Here is a 24,882-nt window from a genome sequence, read left to right as displayed (position 1 = left end):
GCTATCCAAAATTATACAAGTCCAAAGGGTCCACGACCCACAACGAACGGGTAGTCCTATACATGCCATTTCGAAGTTCAACCAAAATTGTACCAAAAGGGGGGCTTTGATAGTGTGGGCGACTTTGACTTCAAGATCCCGAGTCCGATAGCTGGAGAACCAAATCTATAAAACAGAGGAGCAATGAAACGGAGTAAGCAATTTATGCTTAGTAAGTTTTGAGCAAGGAATTCCAGCACAACAAAAGTATAGCATTCATATAGCTAAACGGATAATTTCATATGCACAAATTTACGATATCGTACTTGCTTCACATTATCAGCTCTTATGTACATACACAAAAGATCAACTCAGCCAAAGGCCGGTAGCTCGTTTATCAACTGAGCGAATACTTATTTGTAAGGGCTCAACTAAATTCAAGCACATACGAAACATACCTCAATGTTGGGATGTTTCGAGAGTATTAACTGGAATTTTACAGCAAGTTCATTCATTCCCAAATCACGTACCTTCGGAATTTAACCGGATATAGCTCCTCGTTCAAATGCCTTCGGGACATAGCCCGGTTATAGTAATTTGCACAAATGCCTTCGGGACTTAACCCGGATTTAGTAACTCGCACAAATGCCTTCGGGACTTAACCCGGATTTAGTAACTCGCACAAATGCCTTCGGGACTTAACCCGGATTTAGTAACTCGCACAAATGCCTTCGGATCTTAGTCCGGATATTGTCACTTAGCACAAGCCTTCGGGACTTAGCCCGGACAGCATTCAAATAACCATGCACATTTAACAATAAATCATGGCCCATTCGTATTTCATTTTCGTTAGCAAAACTCAAACACAAGACATTTATCATTCTTGCAAATTCAGCTCAATAGCCACACAAAGAGCATGATTTTAATTTGCTCAAAACATGATCTAATCACATCATAATTTAAGCTCTTTTACTCAAGAACTTACCTCGGGTGTTGTCGAACGATTCCGATAGCTATTCGACCACTTTTTCCTTCCCTTTATCGGATTTAGTTCCCCTTTGCTCTTGAGCTTAATTAAACAAATAAATTGATTTAATCATTTGAGCATCGAAAAGAGGAACACAAGGCACTTAGCCCATATTTATACATTAGATATTAAAGTCACATATGTACGGAATCATGAATCAAACTCAACATTTTAGCTAATTTTTTTCCCTTGGCCGAATATGCATGTCTATTTTGGGGCCGATTTCAACACTTAATACATTCTACAAGTATGGTCACTTGTATTGACTAAACACCCTTTTGTTTCAAGTTCAAAACTTGGCTAATACACACATACACACACTAGTAAAGCATCCTCTCCCTTTCCATCAATTTAACACATGCATTGCTCATTAACATGCAAAAGTTATATTCGGCCTTAGCACACAACTTGCTAGCCGATTCTTCTCCATTTAGCAACCAATGCACATATGTGCTCACTCAAAATGCTAAAAAGGAGGTTCAAGAATCATCAAGCCACCATCACATGCATCATTAACAAGCTTCATATTTAGCATGCAATGGCATTAACACAAACTCCACCTAGGCCGAATCTTAACTCATCCTCATGCCTCATCACCACAACATCAAACATCAACCAAGAATGATGCATCCATGGCCGAGTGTCATTTCCATCACATAGCAAGATTTAGACCATGGGCTAGGTAGAACTCAAGCTAACAACTAAAACATGCATGCATCTCATGGAACATCATCAAACATACCTTAGCCTAGCTACATGCATGGCCGAACCTCTTCAACCTTTCTTCTTCCTTCCTCCTTAAAATTTTTGGCCAAGGATGAACCAAAGGATGAGCATTTTTTTTTCTTTGTTTCTTTCTTTCTAGTTTCGGCTAAATGAAGATGAGAAAGGATGAACAAAAATTTTCTCCTTTCTTTTCTTTAGCTCACGGCAATGGGGGGGGAAACAACTACACACATTTTTTTTTGTATTCATCATACTCCTTTTCATTATTTTATGCCCATGCCCCTTATTTTATTTTTTTCCTACATACCTCACTAGGCCAACGTGTTCCCAACATGTTTCCACCCATAGCATGGCCAACCACTAGCTCAAATTTTGGGTAATTTGACATGCAAACCCATCATTTTCACAACATGCATTAATAGACCATTTTAAATTAGCCTATCATATTTTCACCATGTCTCATATCAATCCCTATTTAATAATTTCTCATGCAATTGGCAAAATTGGAGAATGAAACTTCCACATACTTATGTACACACATAATAAGCATAGAATATGGAAATCAATTATTTTTATGACTCGATTTTGTGGTCCCGAAACCACTTCCCGACTAGGGTCAATTTTGGGCTGTCACAACTCTCCCCCACTTAAGAAATTTTCGTCCCCGAAAATCTTACCGGTAAATAGGTTTGGGTATCATTCTATCATCGAGCTCTCGGTTTCCCAAGTAGCTTCCTCGATCCCGTGTTTGAGCCATAACACCTTCACTAACGGAACCCTTTTGTTTCGCAACTCCTTCACTTCACGAGCTAGGATACGCATCGGCTCTTCTTCATAACTCATATCGGCTTGAATTTCAACCTCTGATGGGCTAATTATGTGCGATGGATCAGATCGATAGCGTCGAAGCATCGAAACATGAAAGACGTCGTGAATCTTTTCAAGCTCAGGGGGCAAAATCAAACTATACGCAACCGGACCAACTCGTTCGGAGATTTCGTACGGCCCAATGAATCTCGGGCTCAACTTGCCCTTACGGCCAAACCTGAGTACCTTTTTCCAAGGCGAAACTTTAAGGAACACTTTATCTCCCACCTGATATTCAATGTCCTTTCGTTTCAAATCCGCATACGATTTTTTTTTTTGACGATCTGTGGCTGCTTTCAGACTTTCACGGATTACCTTTACTTTCTGTTCGGCATCCTTAATCAAATCAACTCCGAAAATTTTACTTTCACCGAGCTCGGTCCAAAACAATGGTGTACGGCATTTACAACCGTACAAGGCCTCGTAAGGTGCCATCTTAATACTTGATTGAAAACTATTGTTGTAAGCGAATTCAATCAAAGGTAAATACCGTTCTCATTAACTACTGAACTCGAGGATGCAACATCTCAACATATCCTCAAGTATCTGAATTATCTGCTCAGATTGACCATCGGTTTGGGAATGAAAAGCAGTGCTAAAATGCAGCTTGGTACCCAAAGCTTCTTGCAATTTCCTCCAAAGTCGCGAGGTGAATCTCGGATCTCTATCCGACACGATAGAAATAGGTACCCCGTGTAATCTCACAATCTGAGAAACATACAATTCGGCTAGTTTATCCAATGAAAAATCCGTACGCACGGGGATAAAGTGAGCCGACTTAGTCAGTCTATCAACAACAACCCAAATCGCATCCTTTTTACTTGTTGACAATGGCAGTCCGGACACAAAGTCCATTGTGACTCGATCCCATTTCCACTCGGGTATCATGATCGGCTGAAGTAATCCTGAAGGCACTTGATGTTCCGCTTTCACTTGTTGACAAATTAAACATCTCGAAACAAAGTCGGAGATGTCTTGTTTCATACCATGCCACCAAAATCGACGTTTCAAATCGTTGTACATTTCCGTACCCCCCGGGTGAATTGACATTCGGCTACAATGGGCTTCGTTCAGAATCATCGAAATGAGTTCCGAATTCCTTGGAACACACAAACGACTTCTGAACCTCAAACAATCATCATCATCAATTTGAAACTCCGATTCCTTGTTCGGAACACACTCAGCCCGTTTTGCAACCAATTCATCATCGACTTTCTGAGCTTCACGAATTTGATGAGTCAATAATGGTTTGGCTTTTAATTCAGCTATTAACACATTGTCGGGTAGAACAGACAAGTGCACATTCATCGCTCGTAAAGCAAACAATGATTTCCGGCTTAAGGCGTCCGCAACCACATTAGCCTTTCCCGGGTGGTAATCAATGACAAGCTCGTAATCTTTCAACAACTCAAGCCAACGTCTTTGTCGCAGATTTAAGTCTCTTTGAGTCATCAAATTTTTGAGACTTTTGTGATCCGAAAATACATGGCACTTTTCACCAAATAAGTAATGTCGCCATATTTTTAAAGCAAATACGATGGCAGCTAGTTCAAGATCATGGGTCGGATAATTTTTCTCATGTGGCTTTAATTGTCTCGACGAATAGGCCACAACTCGACCTTCTTGCATCAATACGCAACCCAACCCAAGTAGGGATGCGTCACTATAAATGACAAACTCTTTGCCTGATTCGGGTTGCACTAAAATTGGAGCTTCGGTCAAATAAGTTTTTAGTTGATCAAAGCTTTTCTGACATTTCTCCGTCCATTCGAACTTAACATCCTTTTGAAGTAGCTTCGTCATTGGTGTGGCTATCATCGAGAAACCTTTGACAAATCGTCGGTAATAACCGGCGAGTCCCAGGAAGCTCCGAACTTCGGTAATATTTCTTGGAGGCTTCCAGTTAAGTATGGCTGAAATTTTGTTCGGGTCAACTCGAATACCCGATGCGGATACCACATGACCCAAGAAGCTAACCTCTCTTAACCAGAACTCACACTTACTGAACTTAGCATATAACTGCTTATCCCGCAAAATTTTCAACACCAGTCTCAGGTGTTCAGCATGTTCGGTCTCATCTCTTAAATAGACCAAGATGTCATCAATGAACACAACTATGAATCGATCCAAATATGGTCTGAAGATCCGATTCATCAAATCCATAAATACCGCAGGGGCATTAGTGAGCCCAAATGGCATCACTAAGAACTCGTAGTGACCATATCTCGTCCTGAAGGCAGTTTTGGGTATGTCCGATTCTCGAATTCGCAACTGATAATAGCCCGATCTCAAATCTATTTTTGAGAACACTGTGGCTCCCTTCAGTTGGTCGAACAAATCATCGATGCGCGGCAACGGATATTTGTTCTTTATCGTCACTTTATTCAGTTGACGATAGTCAATGCACAACCTCATGGTTCCGTCCTTCTTTTTCACGAACAATACTGGTGCACCCCAAGGTGAGAAACTTGGTCGAGCAAAACCTCTATCCGTCAATTCTTGCTACTGAGCTTTCAACTCTTTTAACTCGGTTGGTGCCATACGATACGGAGCTATCGAAATCGGCGTAGTCCCAGGTACAAGCTCAATACCAAACTCTACCTCCCGAACAGGTGGTAAACCCGGTAATTCTTCAGGAAAAACATCCGGGTACTCACAAACCACCGGCACAGATTCGGGTTTCTTTTCTAATTCTTTGTCATCAAGTACATACGCAAGGTATGCTTCGCACCCTTTTCTTACATATTTCTGGGCCAACATTGCTGATATTACAGCTGGCATCCCCTCCAAGTCCGTAGACTCAACTCGGATTACTTCGTTATTTGCGCACCTCAAATCAATAGTCTTGCTTTTGCAATTCACAACCGCATCATGCGCGGTTAACCAATCCAAACCAAGAATAACATCAAATTCATCAAACGGCAAAAGCATCAAGTCCGCCGGAAAACAGGAACCTCGAATTTCTAGGGGACATTTCTTACACACTTTGTCGACAAGCACGTAACGACCCAAGGGATTTGACACCCGAATTACGAACTCAGTAGACTCAATAGGTAAAGTCTTACTGGATGCTAAGGTTTCACATATGTAAGAATGAGTAGAACCGGGGTCAATCAAAGCAATTACATTAGTATCCAAGAGAGTAAAAGCACCGGTAATAACATCAGGCGAAGAAGCATCCTCGCGGGCACGTATAGCATAAGCTCTAACAGGCGCACGAGCCTCGGATCTGGTCGTAGCATCTCTAGATCCTCTCTGACCACCACCAGCATTGCCCGCATTTTCAGATGGTCTACCTCGAGCAGTGGTAGCACCCAGTTTCCCACTCTGATTTACATTCTGTCCAGACAACCTCGGGCAATCTTTAATGAAGTGGTCAACTGATCCGCACTTGTAACAGGAGCGGTCAGGGAATCTACAACTCCCCGAATGCCATTTACCGCAATATCGACATTTCGTTCTGTCTCGACGTTCATCCCCAACACTGGCGACCGAAGTGCCTCGTGTACCCACAGGGGGTCGATCACGATCTCGTCTAAAAAGGCCCGAAGTGCCTCTCGACCAGCCCACATCATCTCGAAATTTCTTCGATGCCTGTTGAAGAGACTTTCCCGAAGATCTTTTACGAAACTCTCCAGTTCCCTCATCAACTTTTTGTTTTTCTTTTCTAAGCTCTTCGGCTTTACAAGCTCGCTCGACAAGTACTACGAACTCTCGTATTTCAAGAACGCCAACGAACATTTTTATATCTTCATTCAGCCCATCCTCGAAGCATTTACACATGATAGCCTCGGACGAAACACATTCCCGAGCGTATCTACTAAGTCTAACAAATTTTCGCTCGTAATCAGTAACTAACATGGAACCTTGCTTAAGCTCAAGAAATTCCTTCCGTTTTTGATCAACAAATCTCTGACTAATATACTTTTTCCGAAACTCAGTTTGGAAAAACTCCCAAGTTACTTGCTCTCGGGGCACAACAGAAGTAAAGTACTCCACCAATAGTAGGCAGAATTGCGTAGCAAGGAGATAGTACACTTTAGGCATTCATCGGGTGTACAAGATAGCTCATCGAGTACTCGGATAGTGTTGTCCAACCAAAATTCAGCTTGCTCGGCATCGTCGCTATCCGTAGCCTTAAATTCAGTAGCCCCATGTTTTCAGATTCTGTCAACTGGGGGCTTATTTGACCTTATTTCGTCAGTTACCGGAGGTATTGTAGGTGCGGGGGTGGTATTAGTCGGGAATGGAGGTTGTGGAACAGGCGTATTAGTTCGAATGTATTGGTTGAACCAATCATTCATCACGCTATAGAAAGCTTGTCTAGCTTCCTCATTCGGGTTACTAGCATTAGGTTGAGAGTCCGCCGGCGCTGTCCCTTGTGCGGGAGCAGGCGCTACACTCTCAAGATCATCAGCTACCTCTCGGTCGGGATCGGGATCCATTACTATAAATAAACACATTTACAATTGTCAGAAATCACCACACTATCAAGTAATCACATAAAATGGCATGTATAGCTAGACCCAACGCATTACGGTAGTCCTAGAATCGACTAAACCGTAGCTCTGATACCAATCAAATGTAACACCCCGAACCCGAGACCGTCACCGGAGTCGAACACGAGGTGTTAACAGACTTTTAAAAAATTTTCCAGACACTGCCAATCTGCGTAATAGTCGCTTTAAAAATCATATCTTGAGTTTCACAACTCGAAAATCAGTTTCGTGATTTTTCCCTGAAACTAGACTCATATACCCATCTACATATTTTTTTTCTAGAATTTTTGGTCGGTCCAATTAGTACAGTTTATTAGTAAAGTCTCCCATGTTACAGGGATCGACTACCCTGACCTTTGCGCATTACGACTTGGATATCTCCTTGTACAGGGCTCCAATGCTGATGCCGTTTGTTTCTATAGAAACTAGACTCAGAGAGAAATCTATACATATATGGTATGACTCCTAATTATCTCTGGTTAATTTATAATGAATTTCCAAAGTCGGAACAGGAAATCCAGAAACCGTTCTGGCCCTGTCTCACGAGAACCTGAATATCTCTTAACATGCTGTCCGTATGATTGTTTCGTTACTTTCCTATGAACGTAGATTCATCAAGGTTTGTTTACATAATTTATTCACTATTTAATTCCATTCATGCTATTTTTAGTGATTTTCCAAATCTACCTCACTGCTGCTGTCAGCATCTGCCTTTAAGGTAGACTTTACCTATTTCATGGTTTCCATGATTCAACTAGCCCTTTTTGCATAAATAGCACAATTTATGAAAGTGATTAACCATTCCCATGGCCAATCCTTGTCAAGCATATCCACACCAAATGATTATAACATTATACTCAAACACATATAAGCCATTTTCGCATGGCTATCCAAAATTATACAAGTCCAAAGGGTCCACGACCCACAACGAACGGGTAGTCCTATACATGCCATTTCGAAGTTCAACCAAAATTGTACCAAAAGGGGGGCTTTGATAGTGTGGGCGACTTTGACTTCAAGATCCCGAGTCCGATAGCTGGAGAACCAAATCTATAAAACAGAGGAGCAATGAAACGGAGTAAGCAATTTATGCTTAGTAAGTTTTGAGCAAGGAATTCCAGCACAACAAAAGTATAGCATTCATATAGCTAAACGGATAATTTCATATGCACAAATTTACGATATCGTACTTGCTTCACATTATCAGCTCTTATGTACATACACAAAAGATCAACTCAGCCAAAGGCCGGTAGCTCGTTTATCAACTGAGCGAATACTTATTTGTAAGGGCTCAACTAAATTCAAGCACATACGAAACATACCTCAATGTTGGGATGTTTCGAGAGTATTAACTGGAATTTTACAGCAAGTTCATTCATTCCCAAATCACGTACCTTCGGAATTTAACCGGATATAGCTCCTCGTTCAAATACCTTCGGGACATAGCCCGGTTATAGTAATTCGTACAAATGCCTTCGGGACTTAACCCGGATTTAGTAACTCGCACAAATGCCTTCGGGACTTAACCCGGATTTAGTAACTCGCACAAATGCCTTCGGGACTTAACCCGGATTTAGTAACTCGCACAAATGCCTTCGGATCTTAGTCCGGATATTGTCACTTAGCACAAGCCTTCGGGACTTAGCCCGGACAGCATTCAAATAACCATGCACATTTAACAATAAATCATGGCCCATTCGTATTTCATTTTCGTTAGCAAAACTCAAACACAAGACATTTATCATTCTTGCAAATTCGGCTCAATAGCCACACAAAGAGCATGATTTTAATTTGCTCAAAACATGATCTAATCACATCATAATTTAAGCTCTTTTACTCAAGAACTTACCTCGGGTGTTGTCGAACGATTCCGATAGCTATTCGACCACTTTTTCCTTCCCTTTATCGGATTTAGTTCCCCTTTGCTCTTGAGCTTAATTAAACAAATAAATTGATTTAATCATTTGAGCATCGAAAAGAGGAACACAAGGCACTTAGCCCATATTTATACTTTAGACATTAAAGTCACATATGTACGGAATCATGAATCAAACTCAACATTTTAGCTAATTTTTTTCCCTTGGCCGAATATGCATGTCTATTTTGGGGCCAATTTCAACACTTAATACATTCTACAAGTATGGTCACTTGTATTGACTAAACACCCTTTTGTTTCAAGTTCAAAACTTGGCTAATACACACATACACACACTAGTAAAGCATCCTCTCCCTTTCCATCAATTTAACACATGCATTGCTCATTAACATGCAAAAGTTATATTCGGCCTTAGCACACAACTTGCTAGCCGATTCTTCTCCATTTAGCAACCAATGCACATATGTGCTCACTCAAAAATGCTAAAAAGGAGGTTCAAGAATCATCAAGCCACCATCACATGCATCATTAACAAGCTTCATATTTAGCATGCAATGGCATTAACACAAACTCCACCTAGGCCGAATCTTAACTCATCCTCATGCCTCATCACCACAACATCAAACATCAACCAAGAATGATGCATCCATGGCCGAGTGTCATTTCCATCACATAGCAAGATTTAGACCATGGGCTAGGTAGAACTCAAGCTAACAACTAAAACATGCATGCATCTCATGGAACATCATCAAACATACCTTAGCCTAGCTACATGCATGGCCGAACCTCTTCAACCTTTCTTCTTCCTTCCTCCTTAAAATTTTTGGCCAAGGATGAACCAAAGGATGAGCATTTTTTTTTCTTTGTTTTTTTCTTTCTAGTTTCGGCTAAATGAAGATGAGAAAGGATGAACAAAAATTTTCTCCTTTCTTTTCTTTAGCTCACGGCAATTGGGGGGGGGAAACAACTACACACATTTTTTTTTGTATTCATCATACTCCTTTTCATTATTTTATGCCCATGCCCCTTATTTTATTTTTTTCCTACATACCTCACTAGGCCAACATGTTCCCAACATGTTTCCACCCATAGCATGGCCAACCACTAGCTCAAATTTTGGGTAATTTGACATGCAAACCCATCATTTTCACAACATGCATTAATAGACCATTTTAAATTAGCCTATCATATTTTCACCATGTCCATATCAATCCCTATTTAATAATTTCTCATGCAATTGGAAAAATTGGAGAATGAAACTTCCACATACTCATGTACACACATAATAAGCATAGAATATGGAAATCAATTATTTTTATGACTCGGTTTTGTAGTCCCGAAACCACTTCCCGGCTAGGGTCAATTTTGGGCTGTCACATGTTAGATAGATGATGTTTGGATGCATATGTGGTGTCTTTAAATGACTCATTGGTTTGTTAACTTAGGACTTTGAAATGGCATTTTGGTGTATGTGTAGGTAATGTTTAGGTTCCCTTGAAGTATGCTTAAATAGGTTGAAAGGTCATGTATGATATGGACTGGAAATGGTTTGACTTTAGGTAGAATTGGGTCCATATGACCTAATACATAGGCATGTGACTCAGCTGTGTGAGATACACGGCCTGGGGACACGACTGTGTTATCTGATCATTTCTTTAGGGTGCAAGTCAGTAAGTTACACGGCCTGACACACAGGCGTGTGACACGACTGTGTGACCCTACTCAGAGAGTTACACGGGTGAGGACACGAGCTGGGACACGACCGTGTGGCCCTAGTATGAAGGTTACACGACTTGAGACACGGGTGTGTTTCTCAGCTGTGTGAAGCACACGGCTTGGCAACAAGATCGTGTAACCCCTGTTTTGCAAATTTTACATCTTTTACATAGACTTTCTGAATTGTTTCAAATTGGTCTTGATTTGTTTCTAAGCTATTTTTAGGGCCTCGAGAGCTCGATTTAGGGACAATATGCATGTGTATGAATTGATTATGGTATATTTAAATTATTGAATGATGTGAGGTTTAAATGTTTTTTATTGTTTGGTAATGCTCCGTAACCCTAATCCGGCGACGAAGACGGGTTAGGAGTGTTACATTTAGTGGTATTAGAGCTACTATTTAGTTGGTTCTCAGACTGAACGTAGCATGTATGGAGTCTAGAAATACATGCTATTATATAACCTATGATAGTTTGATGCCTCGTGACTCTAATGGGGTTTGTTTCACTTATAAACATAGATGTTTTCCAACCGATCTAATTCTGATAATGCTAAAAGTGATACTTAAGTATATAATTAAAAAGTTGCTAATGATAAGCAAAAACTCATAGAGGTTAGAGTAGAGGTTTATAATGTTATATTGATAATGAACGTTATGTGTGATATATATATGACAATCAAATGTAATGGCTTTACGACCTACACCCCCTCATTCATAAAGTCTTATACAACGGAATATATACAAGATTTATGATGATTAAGTCTGCAAAAGAGGAGCTGAAGATTTCAGCGGTTGAGTGAGTTATAATGTGGACAGAGTCGAAAGTTGGTTGGTAAATACAAAGTGTTCTAGATGAAAAAATAGATCTTTCTGAAGACTATCTAAGATGTGCAACATCAATGTTTAAAAAAGAAGTTATTCACTGGTAATCGACTTTATCAAGTATGGTAACTAAAGAACGGGTTAATCAGGATTTCTTCTGAATTGATTACTTTAGTGGAACAGAATAATGTGAGATCACCGATGATTTTAGTAGACAGTGGAGTAATGTTCGAAATGTATATAGATCTAAATGCAATCATTATGGCCGAGTGTCTTACAAACATCTCATATGGATATTCTATGTATTCTTTTATCTTTAATGGTATATGTGGTTATTTTATCTCGAAATGTGGTTCTTATTGTGTGGAGATGTTGGATAGTCATGATGGTAAGCAAAGGTATTGTTGGTCTGATTTATTAATGATCAGCATTGCTCTATTTTTGGCATTCTATTCAATCATATTTTAGTACAAAATTCGATGGAAAAACTAATGTGTTGTTATTTTTTGCTTTCTACTGGTTGTTGCTCTGTTCTATGTATGTGAAATTATGTTGTTTATGTCACGGTTGGTTTCAGTGTGCCTGAGTGATATTCTTCTTCTGGATTTTCTTTAAGTTATCATCAATTTCTTTAGAAATCATTATGTTCTTATTATGCCGCATGGCCTTCAAAAGAAATAGTTTGAATGTGGACAAGTATGTCCAGAATGTTACACCCCTAACTCGTATCCGTCGCTAAAATAGGGTTACGGAGCATTATCAAAAAATTGTAATGTTTTTGAACCCTCGAAGCCTTAAAAACATTTCATTTCTCATATCATAGTTCATTCAAAGACATGCATATCGTCCCTTGTTTGAGCCCTCGAGGCCTTAGAAACACTTTTAAAATGATTCAAGACTAAATCAGAAACATTTAGAACTTTATGGAAAAAGATAGAAAATTTCACACTACAAGGGTCACACAACCATATGGCTAGGCAGTGTGAATCACACGGCTGAGACACATGCCCGTGTCTCAAGCCTTGTAACATTCGAAATAAGGACACACAATCGTGTCCTGGCCCGTGTCTGTGTCCGTGTAACTCACTGACTTGGGTCACATGCCTAAGCCACAAGCCCATGTGCCAGGCCGCGTGTTAGGCCATGTAACTTTTGATATGCATTATTTAAAACCTACATGGCTGTGTGCCACACACAGTCGTGTCACATGGCTGTGTGTCACACACAGCTGAGACACACACCTGTGTCTCAGGCTGTGCCAAAAAGAAAATGGTCAAAATCAAGCCATTTCTTTCACCCTTTCAAACATGAACCTACAAGTAACTTGCACATAGCAATAATACCTTAAAACATGCCCCAATCATGCATAAAATGACCAAATATCTATGCCAAATGTCCATATAACCAATATACCAGAAGGTATCTCAGACATAATTCATCATACATATCTAAACATGTGCATTTTTAACCAATTATCAACCATTCACACTTAACCTATTTCCATACTAAACGTACCATATTTGACCACATTTATATCATTACAAATAGCTCATATCTACCTCAAAGTATAACTCAACTTGGCCACATTATCATCATACCAACACATACCAAATTTGGCTATTCCAAACATGATCAATCTAGCCATAAAAACATCAACCATCAAGACATCCAAATATCATAAGTTCCACAAGCTCAAAGCAACATTACTAAACATTAGGCATAATTCCCCCTATATATGCCATTATAACCATGACCAATACATCAAAAATTTACAAATATAATGGCTGAATAGTGTGATCGATCTTCGACGAGCTTTCAACCCAATCGAGCTTTCGATAATCTGTAAGGTAAGAGAAAGATGACTACGTAAGTAATGAATGCTTAGTAAACTTGTATAAACATTAAACATAATATTCCATTTCAAATATGAACTTTATAAGTCATAAATAAACCTATACCAAAGCCTTGAGATTTATCAAACTATATAACTATCAACTCACAAATGAATAGGTTCATTAACATCCCGAATACTTTCCATTTATAACACAATAAGGTCTTATAAGTTGAATTGCATAATCATCAACCTTTTTTTTAAATGATGAACCATTTCGTTTACTTACTTCCCATTCCATTTACTTAGCTTAAGCTTAATTACGTTATCAATTCACAAATGAGTGTATTTATTCATGATATAAGTAAATTCACATATATCATAGGTAAACTTCTTCCTTACAAGTAAGTCTTTTAACTCAACAATCCTTTTATTTCATCATATTACATCTCAACTATGAACTTATCATTTCATTACCTATTCTCACCCGTTTCATTTGCATAACACACAAGACATAAACATAACCATCGGCCATAGCCATAAGCTAGTGTAATTAAAAATAACTCTTTTGGAATCAACTTTATGATAAACCATTTCATAAGAAATTATATACTTTGACTCTTACCATCCCTTTCATGAACATAAGCATCTTTCAATTTGGACAATTACCATTTCAATGCATAACTTTAAAGCTAACATAACATAATCCAACCAATAGCTTGGCACAAGTCTAAGCATCATCAATAGCACATGTTAGTGCATCAATTCATAATTCACTTGAATAACATAAGATAAGTCACTAAACATAAATAACCTTACTTGAGATCATCAATTCCATGAACATAGACATATTTTCATTTAAAACTTCCTTTTCATTTATTTTCATAGTTTTCATGATATAAGCCATTTGAATACTTACTGTTCCTTCCCTTTTCATGCCCGTTGAATCAAATGAAATAACATTGAATATTAGGCAAATACTCAAGTAACCATTTAATTCTCTAAACACACTACAACATCACGATTTAATGTATTTATAGACATAATAAGAATATATAATTACACCAAGGCATTAATATTCATTATCAGACTATACTAGTCAAACATTCAACTCGTATTCATACTTACGATACATACCTCACTTGAAATGTGTTACTTGAATATCAAATGATCGGAGTGTGCCATGATGTCTTTCAACCATGGTCTTATTTATTCTTGTCTTTATGCCATTGTGTCTTTAAACCATGGTCTTATTCATTTTCTGTCGTGATGTCATAACATCTTTCAGCTAGAGTCTTACTCGATAGAATCGTGATGCAATAATGTCTTTCAATCATGGTCTTACTCGTTAGAATCATGATGCCATAATGTATTTCAATCATGGTCTTACTCGATAGAATCATGATGCCATAACATCTTTAGTCATGGTCTTACTCAATAGAATCGTGATGGCATAACGTCTTTTAGTCATGGTCTTACTCGTTTCTGGTATGATGCTATAGTGTCTTTCAACTATGGTCTTAATCATTTTCCTTCAAGCCAATAAACTTAATTCATATATAAAAAATTAGATATTAAACAATTAAAACCATAATTAATTGATTTAATCAAGTTACGAGCTTACCTGGCTAAATTGCATAAATGTCAAAGTATAGGGGCTTTTTGGTAATTTTTCATTCTCTTTAATTTCTCACTCGATCTTGATCTAAATTAATAATTTTATTCAATTTATTAATTTAGATATTAAAAAATATTTATTTTATGCAATTTAGTCATTTTTACATTTTTACAAAATTGCCCCTAACATTTTACTTTTATTCAGTTTAGTCCCTGAGCCTAAAACATGAAATTTAACCATTTTTATTGAAAATTCATATCATCCAAATGTTTATAGTTTCCATTTCAGCCTATTTTGCAACAATTTCACATCAAGTTCTTGTATTTTTACTATTTCAACAATTTAATCCCTAATCGTTAAATTCATCAAAATCACTTAACAAAATACTTACAAATCACAAATAATAACCAATTTCATCATTTAACATCTAAAATTACAAATATTCATCAATGGAAACATTCAAAATCTTTAGCAATTTCAAAAATAAAAGTACGAGCTAGTTGGTCCTAGTTACAACGATATCAAAAACATAAAAATTACTAAAAACGGGTTTAAATTTCCTAGCATGCAAGAAGGTCGAATGTTTAAAGCATTTGAAGCTTCCAAGATTTCCTTCTATGGTGGCTAATTCAGTGGGAGAGAAGAATGAAAAAGAACGGAATTTTTCTTTTCTTATTTTTATGTTTTATTTATTAATTTAATGTTATTTTAATTATAAACTTTAATTTTAAAAACTAAAACAACTTCTTCACCGTCACTCATAATTTAATATGGTAATATTTCCATTTAGATCCCTTCAATAATTCTATTTAACTAATTTTGCTAATAAAATTCAACTTTTATAGCTTTTACAATTTAGTCCTTTTCAATAAACTAACTATCTAAACATTAAAATTTCTTAACGAAACTTTAATACAACCTTAATAACGCTCTATAAATATTTATAAAAATATTTACGGCTCAATTTATAGAAACGAGATTCCGATACCTTATTTTCTAAAACCACTTGACTTTAGGGTCTTACCACTTGAACCTAATTGTTCTTCCATTTAGCACAAATCATTAAATCAAATTTTTATCGATACACCATATAATATTCGTAAATATTAAATAATGATATTTACAGACTCACACGTTAGATTTTTTGCCCCGAAACTACTATTCCGACAATATTTTTGGCCCCAAAACTACTATTCTGACACTTTAGAGAAATGGGATGTTACACAAAAGGTTCATAATTTGTATAATTTGATAGTAAAGAAAGGGGTTATATTCTCAAAAATTCAATAGAGGTTTATATCTTGGACTTTTTTATCTTGGCTTTCTTAATGTTCTTATTGTCTATTCTATCAAATATGGTTCATATGTAAAGGATATATATTGGCTTGAGATAATTATATCTGTTATAGTTATAATTCTTGGTTGGATCATGGGAGCATGTAGATACAGATCTCAGCTTTATATGAAGGGCAAGCACGTTCAGAGAGGTACGATACCTCTAAAGCTCTGTCTCGATGCAAAAATGGTGGAGAGAACTCCTGTGGGAACTCGTGTTCTCAAGATGATTTGAAAAACTTGGATTCCCTTTAAGTGAGGAATTAGCCATCGATGTTTTCCTGCAATCTTTTTCGAATAGTTTTAGGCAGTTTGTCCTTAATTTCAGCATGAATGAAATTGATAAAAATTTTCCACAATTACTCAACATGCTGAGAATTGCTGAAAGTAACATGAAAAATGTTAGACCTAAGCCCATTCTGGTGGTCAGCAAGGACAAGTGCAAAAGAAACTCTAAGGATAAGGCAAAGCCTAAGGACAATGGCAAGGACAAACCCAAGAAAGGAAATACTACATTGAAACCTAAAAGAGGAATTGCTAGGAAAGGAAAATATTTCCTTTGTGGTGAGGCTAGACATTGGAAGAAGAACTACTTTATCTACCTGAAAGAGGTTAAGAAGGTAAAGGAAAGCGGAGCATCCTATCACGTGTGAATATAGTATGTGAAATGTGCAAGTATACACATCGAATCAAGTAATATAATGATAAGTAATATTGTCTCCACAGGGATAAGTTAGGATTAATTTGGTTACGTTACTTCAATAAAGTCTATGAATTATGTTGTGGCAAAACATTGATAGAAATGTAATGATAATTAAAATGATGTTGATGTATGCCAAATGTAAACAAACAAATATATAACAAAAAAATACTATTGCAAAGATATCAAGAAAGAATGAGAGGATCAAATATGTTGAATGGGAGGGTTGGGATTACTAGGAATTTACCTTTATAAACCAAAAATGCCTCAGCAAACTCTTAACCATTTTACCGCTCAATATGATCTAATATAATCTACTTCTTTCAAGAGCAGGACCTCAGGTTACACCTAAAGCGATATATGTCTATAGGCCACAAATGTGATTCCCAGCACTGATTTCTCTTCGTTCTGTACAAACACTACTCCATGCCTAGAAACTGATATGGGTATTTTATCGAACAACCACTTGTATCATTCAATTCCAGTCCAACTAACCTAACCTTTTCAAAATTAGATTATGTTTATAAGCATACTAAACATTCATTTAAGTCTAGAGTTTGCATGCATGCAATTCAAGAAGAACAAATTGAATGAAATAGTAAAATAGATCAGATCAAAGCTTCAACATTAATGGAAAATTAAAGTATCATCCAATAAATCTGACCTAGTGAGATTTAGCTCATGAGTTGATTAATCAAAACCAAATTCGAAATACCATTCAACATATTAAACATTTAATCGCACAACAAAGTAATGTAAAAGAAAATAAGGAAGAACTTCAAGAAGCACGTTTTTGTTAATCAAACCTTCAATTGCAGTGCTGCAATGTTTCGTAATGGCCTGGTTGACTGCCTTCACCCTCTTCCTCCGTTCTGCTCTGCTTTTCAGCAACTACTGCTACCCTTTATTTTTACCTCAAGATCCTTTCTCTGAGGAATGCTTATTTTCTCTCTCCTCTCCTCTCTTCTAGATCTTCCTCACTTTTTATAGGGTAGGTCCCCCTCTCAGCACACAATTTTTCCCCCCTCTTTTTTAGGTAGATCTTTCTGGTACAAGTACAATTAGCTAAGATTGACACGAATTGAGTGTTGATTCGGCGTCTTCCTAGAATTGCCATGGCATTGATGTTGACAATTCGTCCAAACTTCTGCCATTACAAAACTTCACTCATTCATTTATTTTCCTCATTTTACACCTGCCATTCAAACACAAACAAATTCATTCCATCCAAAAGTAAAAGTAATATAATAACATTTAAGCACAATACAAGCTTCATGATGCAATGTTCTATAAATACTAACAAAATATCCTAAGCATGTACAAACCTAAGATCGCTTATGTTTATGTAAGAGCTTAAATGTGTTGTTTGTGACTTGTTGTATCATCGCGTGATTACGTGCAAGTGTACATGGTCATACAAGTAATAAGTAGTAAGTAAAAGAGTTATCGTCTCCATAGGGACTGTGTGGTAATTATTTGTAAAGTTAATTTTTATCAATTTGGTTAAACAAAATAAGAAGAATAATTTTGATAGAATTTTGCAATTTAAATTAAAGATGAAATCAGTGTTCAAATACCCACAAAACAAAACAACATACATTGTAGAAATGATCACAATAGAAAATAAATACAAGGCATGATATAACATAACATGAACAGACTAAAATAAAATATTTAACTTCAACAAGGATTTATTAGAAATCATAAAAAGAATATTGCAAGAGATTCGTGGAAATATGAAAATTCATTAAACTTATTTTAATTAAAACATAGGCATTTACACAGTTTATGCATACAACAATTATCTTCCGAAATTGACATGATATGCACCATTTAGATTTTATGTCTATTTACTATTACCTCTACCTAGATTAAAAAGTTAATTCAATAACTTATAAATGTTGGACATACATTCACAAGTACAAACATGCTTTAAACCTAAATGAATGAAATAATCATTTGCACGAAATATTCATTAAACAAAAATCTAATGAACTCAAATCAAGATTCATATCTATTTTGAATAAACAAAATTAAGTCATGTCATATTAAACTGAAAATATAAAGATGAGATGCAATCTTGTCTCCAAACATAGAAAACAATAATTTAACAGAATGAGATGGATAAGAAAGAGTAGCCAATGGGGGCTATCCATGGCCATTTCACAATGCAAAGAGTAAATAGTTGAATGTAGAGGGCTATATGCGGCTGCTCCTTACGGCTTCCATGGTGACTTTCCACCTCATCTTTAGGTTAAAAATCACCTAAGCACATTCAAGTTGATCTCCTATATGCTCTCATTTCAGTAAGTGATTGCCTTATTTTGTGGACTAAGTGTCTAGCAAGCTATGAGAAAGGCAAGAAACACTTAAGAAAGATGAAAGTGAATTTGTGTATCTCAAGTTGTGTTGTTGTTGTGTGCTCTAGATGAATGGATGAATGCCTATTTATAGCAGTCAAACCCATGCCAAAAATAGCAAAAGCATCTCCCTTAATCTCTCATGCTTGTTTTGTCCCTTCTATGGTGGAAGACTAAGTCTTCCTTGCTAAATTTAGCAAGGAAGGTTACTTAAATTCCTCTCCTAATGGTTGTCATCCCTTGTGTTGAGGAAGAATGAGTCTTCCTTGTTATTTTTAGCAAGGAAGTTACCTTTATTCTCTCTATACATGGTCGGCCACATGTGGTCCAAGTATGGTGGTCTTTGACTACTAGTTTTAGTAGTGAATGAACGGTTGAAGGCGTGTTTCAAGGAAGATGTTGTGTTGATTTATTTTGTGCAATTTTGGGTTATATCTCCTATATTTAGGAATCTGAAAAGTTGGTTAAGGAATTTTATTTCAGTAGTGGATATTTTCCAACTTTATTTTCTTAGAAAAAATGGTTAAGTAATGAATGGTTTTAGGCCTCCTAATTAGGTAATATTGGGCCTCCTTAGAATTCTTACTGGATCATTACCACTTTGAAATCCATATGACTGAACTATTAATCTTTCAATCTATAGTCTAAGACCCAAATACAGCCAAAACTCTACCAACCTTTCCCTTATCCCCATTAATCCCAAAAAAATAACAAAATAACATGCATTTAATATAAAATTTATGATCTTAACACATTCCATAGAAATAATACAATATAATGAACTCTAGTATAAAACCATAGAAAGTTTTGTATTTGTTCTTGGAATTAGCATAATTTATAGAAAAAAGAGTTCTTAAATATATATTTTTTGGAGTTTACACACCTCCAAACTTAAATCATTTCTCGTCCCGAGTAATGCTAAAAAGAAGTTAACCTGTAAAATTTTTATTCATCAAAGTAGTCACAGAAAAACATAAATTTTATTTTCAAATCAATCTTGTAAGTATGTAGCTCATAAACAACATATCATCTAATATTTATTCAAGTAACTAATATGCTAATAAATCATGATTTGAACAAATAATTTTAAGAGTAAAGTAAGTTCAACCATAAAAGATTAAATTCCTAAGTTAACTAAGCATCATTCTTCGAATTTAACACGTCTTCATATGTTGACTTAATATTTCTCTCTCCACTAATGTAGTTAACTTAGTGGTTTCAAATCAATAGGTCTTAGTAAAGGTTGTAATGGGGCTAGAGTTAAGGTATGAAAATAGATATTTTTAGGTTCAAATAACTTTAAACCTAGGTTACCTTGGCCATAAAATAGGTTCAAATACCTATTTTTAGGTTTTTATGTTGACTTAATATTTCTCTTTCTTCTTTTTTTTTATGAACTTAAAAAGTACCTTTCGGATCATATCGTTGTATATGTAACTCATCTTTGAGTGTTTTACACCTAATGATCTTCTTGGACTCCCCCAAACTTGACCTTCAAAATATTTCCAAAGTAAGCAAGGCCAAGATTTCAAGGTTCAATAGGTCACAAAAACAATTATTAAGATAAGTTACATATTTCATAGGTTATTTCCAAAAATATAGGCCATATAGCTTAAGATTGGTTTTCAAAGGATTAATTAATCAGGTAGGCTTGAAAGGCTCAATTGATACAAAGAAAATGTGTCTAAATCATTTTTAAACCCGTATTTTTATCTAGGATTTCACCTCAAGGAAAATACAAAACCAATTCTAGAGACTAAATCCTCATACATGTTTAATTCTTAAGAAATATAAACAATTATAGTGCATCTACATACTCATAAAATCAAAAATTACCTCATAATTTATTTAACATAAAAAATTCTTGAAATAAATAAAAGATCATACCTAAATTTGCACTAACATAATACTCGATTACTGTCGAGCATTTTTTTCCACTTTTTTCCTTCCTACACGAATTCATTTTTTACAAAACTAGGCAAAAATTGAAAAAATTGAGGCACGGTCCCCCTAAATTAAGCGGAACAATGTCCTCATTATTCAAAACATCCATTAGATAATAAAGAAAACACTTGAAAATAATTACAGCTCAAAATTTATTTTGCAAAAAATTAAAACCAAAAATGAAAATAAAAATAATAGTAATAGTAGTGTTCTAAAACGGTAAAAAAAAAAGAATGTATTAAAATAAAGAAAAACCCCCTCATTTTTTTGTTGATTCATCACTATCTTTGTCTGTCATCAAGAGAAGACCGAATATCACACAGAAATTTCCACCCTCGTTTCTCAATAATTTCCAGGATGAGTTTTGGTACGTCATACTTACTATCCAGTTGGAAACCCTTTTTTGGAAATAGGGGTTTCTTCTTAAATATTCTAATGTATCTAGCCCTTATTACTGCAATTCAAAACAAGGTTGAAACTCTTCATCTTGAGTCTCCAAATTCTTCCTTCTTCTATTTTTCTTAAAAAATAATCAAGACAGAAACCACTTAGTAGAAAAAATTAAAATCCTAAAATACCTTAATATGGGTTAGGGGCGGCAATTAGGTCTTTCTAAACATTAAGGGGTCAGCCAAAATCACCAAGGGGATTACTCAAAAACTCTACCATTGCCATCGACTATTGGTACACACGGCTCGACAGGGCCTGATTGCTTCTGATGGTGTCTGATCGCTATTGACGGTGATCGACAGGGCTCATTGGGTTTCACCTGACAGATGTAGATTGTGGCCGATAACTGCCACAAGTGTTTGATGGTGGCCGATCGCTGCCAATGGTAATCGACAGTGCTTGATGGTACTCGATTGCACCCGACAGAGGTCGGTGATGGCCTAATAGACAGAAGCCAAGAGTGCGTGAGGTCTGCCGCAACTGGCCGATGGTGGCTACTGGTGGGTGATAAAGCATGAAGGGACTTACTTTTGGGTGATGTGTTGATGCTGTTCGGATCGCACCAAGCTGGTCCTAGCGGTGGGGATAAGGTGGGCAGCGACTGAAAGGAAAAAGAAACAAAAGAAGAAAAGAAAAATAATGGAGAAAAAATAATAATAAACTAACCCAAATTTCACTGAAGTTAAAAGATTAATTCAATTTTAATTAGGAGTTCTATTTACATTATTATTTCTATTTACCCATTTATTTATTTGCAAAATTTATTTATTTTAATTATAACTTAAAATAAAATGTAATTAAAATTACAATTAAAAATAAAAGGATAAAATAAAAATAAAAATAAAAATTATTTATTTACAAAAGTAATAGTTTTTCAACAGAAAATTTTCATGGATCGATTAAAATTAGTGAGATGTTTCCTTGCTCAATTTTACCGGTCCAATAATGTTTTAGTCGTTGACCATTGACTTTGAACGTACCTGCTTTATTGTTTTGGAGTTCAACAACTTCGTAACAGAAAAACTTGATTAATCTTAAAGGGTCTTGATCATCGGGATTTAAGTTTACTTGGAAAAACTTCAATCTCGAATTGAAGAGAAGGACTTGTCCCGCTTCGAACATACGAGGATGGGTGTGCTTATCATGCCAATGGGTGTGCTTATCATGCCATCTTTTTTTATTGTTCTTTGAAATTTTGTGCATTCTCGTAAGAGAATAATCTTATCTCTTCCAACTCATTAAGTTGTAACTCGGTTTGTCTCCGGTGGATTGTAGGTCTAAATTGAGCTGTTTAATAGCCCAATAGGCTTTGAGCTCAAGTTCAAATGGCAAATAACATGCCTTAGCATAAACTAACCTGTAAGGAGACATCCTTAAAGGAGTCTTAAATGTCATTCGGTAAACCCATAATGCTTTGTCAAGTCTCCTAGACCAATCTCTTCTAGTTAGGTGCACTACTTTTTCAAGTATGCCATTTATTTCTTTATTCGCAAACTCAGCTTGACCATTCATCTAAAGATGGTAAGTTGTAGCAACTTTGTGTTTTACATTGTATTTGTCCAATAACCACTTTAGTCATTTATTCATGAAATGGGAACCTTCATCTTTGATTATAGCTCTGGGAGTCCCAAATCTTATAAATTTGTGTTTTTGAAGGAACCACATCTCCACTTTAGCATCTTTAGTCGGGTATGCCTCGGCTTCCACCCACTTGGACACAATCAATGGCTACCAAGATGTACCTGTTACCATAAAAAAAAGGAAAAGGACCAAGAAAGTTAATACCCCAACCATCAAATAATTCTACCTCAAGTATGTTGGTTAGTGGCATATCATTCCTCCTAGTCAAAATTTTTACATTTTGGCATTGATCACATCCTTTCACGTAGGCATATGCATATTTAAATAGGGATGGCCAAAAGAAACTAGCTTACAATACTTTGGCTGTAGTTTTTGATCCTCCACAATGTCCCCAACTCGGGAATGAATGACAATGGCATAAAATGTCAACTACTTCACTTTCGGCTACACACCTTTTAATCATTTGATCTGCAAATTACTTAAAAAAATTGATTCCTCCCAAAACTAATATCTAACATCATGAAGGAATTTGAGCACTAAAATGTAACACCTCTTACCCATATTCATCACCGAAACAAGGTAAGAAGTATTATCAAACGATCTGAATTTTTTTTTACAAAAATTTTGACATAATTCCTTTTCATAAACATTCAATCCCTCCTGCAAATTTTCGAAATACAATTTCAAACAACTTCAATATTTCAACCAAATACAGTTATATGTTCAGACACAATTTATCCATCCACAACATTCTAAATACTTTGTTAGTAGTTTTAATAAAACAATTTATCAATTAATATACACCAAAATTTTAAACCAAACAATATTTTATATATATATTTATACTACATTACATTAAGTCATCTATACATGCCATATTTCAAAAGTATTGGTTGCAAAATACCCAAAAGATGATGATGATAGTGTGGATGATGTTCTGACTTCGTCCAATTTCTGAGCTGATTGATGTCACTATAAAACAAGAGAAAATAAAGAGAAGTAAGCATATAGCTTAGTAAGTATGTATGTAATTTATAAATAAATTTCTAGCATGATACCATAGATAATATAATTTTTATCACACATAAATCTATTATTTATTCAATTTCTAGCAAACTATTTTTTTCTGCATCATAGTCACTAAATTATTTCTATCCGGAGATACGGAACTCCAAATTAAGATCCGCAAATTTTCCCTGAAGCTAGACTCATATACCTTATTACCATAAAATTTTCAGAATTTTTGGTTCAGCCAATTAGTACAGTTTATTCTCTAAAAGTTCTCCTGTTTCACTGCTTGACATTTCTGACCTCTCTTCACTAAAAGTTAGTTATCTCTTAGTACTGAGTTCAAATGATGTTCCCACTTATTTCTTTTGAAAATAGACTCAATAAGAAATTTAAGAATGTAAATTACAAAACATAATATATAACTCAGAATATATAACTCAGAATATATAACTCTTTTGGGCATTCTTTCTCTTTTATGTAAAATTAGACTCATTAAGATTTAATTCCATGTCTTATTCAACCACTAACTCAATTCC

General features: G+C 35.9%; 1 long non-coding RNA gene across 2 annotated transcripts; it reads right to left on the bottom strand.

Annotated features, from left to right (window-relative positions):
• Positions 1-12,884: 12,884 nt before the first annotated feature.
• LOC121223078 (uncharacterized) lies at positions 12,885-23,317 on the bottom strand. 2 transcript variants are annotated; one of them, XR_005920449.1, is made up of 3 exons: positions 21,883-23,316; positions 17,807-18,195; positions 12,885-13,356 (listed from the first exon to the last, which is right to left on the bottom strand). It is a non-coding gene; the product is annotated as an uncharacterized lncRNA (long non-coding RNA). The 2 variants fall into 2 exon arrangements; XR_005920450.1 differs by lacking the exon at positions 12,885-13,356 and adding an exon at positions 16,104-16,588 and having other exon boundaries at positions 21,883-23,317.
• Positions 23,318-24,882: the final 1,565 nt, after the last annotated feature.

Source organism: Gossypium hirsutum, chromosome D11 (genome assembly GCF_007990345.1).
Source record: "Gossypium hirsutum isolate 1008001.06 chromosome D11, Gossypium_hirsutum_v2.1, whole genome shotgun sequence".
Lineage (NCBI taxonomy): Eukaryota > Viridiplantae > Streptophyta > Magnoliopsida > Malvales > Malvaceae > Gossypium > Gossypium hirsutum.
The sequence above is the reverse complement of the archived record's forward strand: the minus strand, read 5'-3'. Positions and strand labels throughout refer to the sequence as shown.